The sequence below is a fragment of the Oryctolagus cuniculus genome, chromosome 2, assembly GCF_051225735.1.
Source record: "Oryctolagus cuniculus isolate XC-2025 breed Fujian yellow rabbit chromosome 2, ASM5122573v1, whole genome shotgun sequence".
NCBI lineage: Eukaryota > Metazoa > Chordata > Mammalia > Lagomorpha > Leporidae > Oryctolagus > Oryctolagus cuniculus.
Window position 1 is genome coordinate 142237619 of NC_142868.1, and position 4227 is coordinate 142241845.

Below are 4227 nucleotides of genomic sequence, written 5' to 3' on the forward strand. Positions count from 1 at the left end.
TAATGAAAATAAGCATTTCATGCTATTTGTGGCTGTTTAAGATGCACTCTGTCTTCTGATGCTCTTCTGTTCTCATAGTAAGCCTTCAAACTATTTTTTTCCTCATGCAAGAAGAAGAACATGTACCAGTTGATACTAAGTCCCAAGGTAATCTGAGAACTTGATGAGGGAAAAAAAAATGAGGATTTCCACTTCTGGCAGTGGTAGCCATGCTTGTTAATGCTCACCTCCCCATTGAGAACAAGCAGACACCTGGACAAAATCTTTTTTAATCTGTTGGATGGTTTTACATAGATATCAAGCCAATGAGAACTTGAGGAGCCAAGTTCCTGGAGAGAAAAGAAGTACACAGAATTCAGTCCAACATTCATCACTGCTTTTGCCCTACAGGCATTTATAAGTTTCAGAGCAACAGCTGAAAGGCTGAGCACAAAGTGGCACCAAACAGACTAGGTAGAACATCTGGCTGACTGGGTTGCGAAAGGAGCAAAAATTACAGTTCAGAGATCACCAAGGTGGAGACGCTCTGGTAACTGCCTGAGGCACTCAGTCAGGACTCCCAGTGGCAATATCAGGCACAATGCTTGATAAAAGTAAGTCTGGCCTCACCCCACAAAAATCTGAATCCTGGCTTCAAATCTACTCAACCCCAGGTTGGGCCAAGGAGCTCCATCCCTATGATGACTTCCTATCAAGTACAAATATATCCTCTTTGGAAGTTTGTATCATCTACAATTTTTATATGTATGTCCAGGCTGGTTGAACTAGGAGACAAAACTGACTAGCCAAAACCCAAGAGAAAAAAAAAAAAAAAAAACAGACAAAACAAAGAGGCTCATGGGAGACTGATTAAGTTTTAAACACAGATTATAAAATAAATGAGATTACTTTGTCCAAGAGAGGATGAAGAATTGTAAACTGAAAACTTTCAAAAATGGCTCAAATGTAAATTCTAGAACAGAAAAATGTAATAACTGAAAGTAAAAATTCAAGAGTGAGGTTTAATAGCAACTGAAAAGAGAATAGTTAGCTGCAAGGTAAGTCAGAAGAGAAGAGCCATATTGTAGGAAATCTAAAATTTTGGTAAACACTGTAAAGTTTTTTAAAGGCAAAGACAGAAAATCTTAAAAGTAGACAGGGAAATACACACAGACCCATTACCTTTAAGGGACAATTAGAACAATAAGGTGTGTTCCTGACAGAAATAATAGAAGCCAAAAGGAAAAGTTCCCAGATGGCAGTGGCAACCCAACTCTTTCATCTTTTTTTGTTGTATCTCTAAGGATAATAAAATATACTGGGAATGCAACATCTGAGATAAGGAGAGACTGGCCAGACAGCCTGGGCCTCCATTCCATTCTCCCAGAACAAAGAACGTCCTGTGATGCTTCAGCCCAGTGACTCAACTTACTCCTACATATGAAAACCAGGGTGGAGCACACATTCAAGGACCCTCAGCTGGGAGGGAAGTGAGACACATGCAGACAAGATTTCATCTGCCTTGGGCATCTTTCCTGAGCCTTGGGGATTGGCTCATCATGAATTCTAGGCTTCTATTGTTCCTTGTTGCCTGTCTGTGGGTAATAAAGTTATTTCACTTAACTTGTATGAGTATGCCGTCTCATTAGGACTCAGGAAAGTGGCCTGATACCAGTGTATGTTAGGAGTCCTTCCCAGGGACTGATGGTGGTGCACAAGGAACCTGCTTCACAAAATTATGAGACAACAGGATTATATGATCAACATGTTGAAAGAGAACATCTGGGCTTCTGCTCCCAATATGGTGAAGTAGCTCCTATCATACCCAAATTTTCTACACATAACAACTATAAACTGTAGGTAAAATTTATAAAACTAAGCCATAACTTGATGGCACTGGAGATTGAATAAATGCAGGTGGGTTGCAGGAGACAGTAAATGCTTCAAAAAAAGGAAATGCATGAGGTGAGTTATCCATTTTTATAGCATTTTTCTTGAGTGCAGGCAAGTCAGTGTCATACAAGGCAATATCCAATAGAACTCCTGTAGAAAACCTGTAACCTTGCTGGCTTTGAAAACTCAGAATGTAGGATTCGGCTTAACCGCAGACCATGGGAATGAGAGGGAAATCCCAGAATGGAAAAGCCAAAAAGGGTAAGGACACTTTGTTTTTCATCTCTGGTTAACATATCAACCACACATACATAGGGCAGACTCTAGCTAAGAACATGAGCCCTGAATACCAATGGGACAGTATTAAAAAGTCCAACACGTATGTAACTAAAATCACAGAAGAAACAATTAGGATATAAATAATAAATATTTGCTTGAATTTCCCCAATTCTAGTGAAAAATTCACAGACTCAAGAATTCAAGAAAATTCACAGATTCAAGAAACTCAGTGAACCGTCAACAGGATATATATGACGACAACCACATCAGACTCAAACTGTTGAACACTAAAGACAGAGATAAAATCTTGACAGCAACCATAGGAAAACAGACACACAGAACTATCACTAACTTCTTACCTGAAATTAGGAACATAGAGACGTTGGTAAAACAGTTGAAGTGCTGAAACAAAAAGTTATCGACCACAAATTCCACATCCAGGGAATACATACCTTAAGGATGAAGGCAAGAACTGGAGCCACAAAGATGGCGGCATGGGCAGAGTCACAGGGGTCCCTTCTGGTCAGAGCCGGAGGCGGCAGCAGTATCGCCACCCTAACTCCCTGCACCCTTTCCAGCCCACAACGCTGCCGCAAAAGAAACAAGTAGCCCAGACACAAGTGGCCCAGCCTAGTACCCCTGAGAGCTGCCTCACAATCGGTAGCCTGGCAAAAAGAAACCCGACTGAGCAGTGCTGATGAGATCCTTGTGCCGATTCTGGGCATTGTGACGCCAGGAAAGGCCTCAGTTGTCCACTTCCTGGCGCCCTCCCTGGCAGCCGCGCCCCGTGGACGAGACTCAAAGCCCTCCGTCGTCCCCTCTGAGGTGTCCGGACTTGCCGCAGCCTCCACTTTTGTCTCAGGATGGGAAGCTACACTCGGCTCCATGACTGTCAGAGCAAAATACAAATTGGTAGGGGAGATCAGGTCTGGCTCCTTCTGGGACACTTATCTGGCGCTCAGCATCATCAATGGTGAGGAAGTGGCAGCAAGCTAGAGTCGCAGAAGGTCGGGTGTCCCCAGTTGCTGTAGGAGAGCAAACTCGGTAAGATTCTTGGAGGCGGGCTGGCATCCCCCACGCACAGTGGTATGATCAGGAAAAAGCCTATTATGTACTAGGCATGCATCTCCTGGGACCCAGCGTGGAAGTCCTACTCCATTTCTGTTCATGGTGAAAACTGTCCTTATGTTGGCTAACCAGATGATCAGAACTGAATACATGCATACAAAAGAATTTTATACACACATTCTCAGATAACTTCTTCATGGGTACTAGGCATCACTGTAGTAAGTTATTCCTTACCGATTTTGGTTTGGCCAAAAGTACAGAGACAACAAGACCAAGCAACACATACCACACAGAGAAGATAAATACCTCACTGGCACCTCCACAAATGCTGGCTTCAATACAATCTCCGTACCGAGCAGAGTCGCCAAGGTGTCATGGAGTCGTTAGAATATGTGTTGATGTATTTTAATAGAACCAGCATGCCATCCAAAGGACTAAAGGCTGCAACAAAGAAACAAAAATATGACAAGATCAGTGAAAAGAAGATGTCCACTCTGTTGGTCTTATGTAACGGGTTTCCTGCAGCATTTACCACTACTCAACCTATTGTCATGGGCTGTGATTTGAGGAAGCCCCAGAATCCATGTATCTGAGGCATCTATTCCGCATCCTGTTCAGGACCCCAGCCACCAATAGGACGACACCTTTGAGTGGACAATGGTAAAGCAGGAAGCTGCACAGCAGCCAGTAGCTGCCAGTGGGCGGGTCAGCAGGCCCAAACCCCTGCAGGCCAGCAACTGACAAAACCAAGAGTAATGGGAAAGGTTTCTAAGCATGAATTGTGGAAGAGAAGAAGCAGAGCAGGTGACTGGAGCAGCATTTCTTTCTCTTCAGATACAGAAATGTTAGTTCATATGTACACTAGCTAGTGGCTGTGGCAAAGCGTCACACTTCCTGTGAAGAACTTTAATTTCGTTATGAGCGGACTCTGGGCAGCATGCGTGTTGCTGAATCCTGAGTTTGTAGCCGCTGTGATTGTGAATATTAAGTGAGGCAGTCAAACATGGT

The 4227-nt window shown here is 43.4% G+C and overlaps 1 pseudogene; it reads left to right on the forward strand.

Annotated features, from left to right (window-relative positions):
* Nucleotides 1-3271: 3271 nt before the first annotated feature.
* LOC100346866 (casein kinase I pseudogene) lies at nt 3272-3991 on the forward strand (annotated as a pseudogene).
* The last annotated feature ends 236 nt before the right edge of the window (nt 3992-4227 follow it).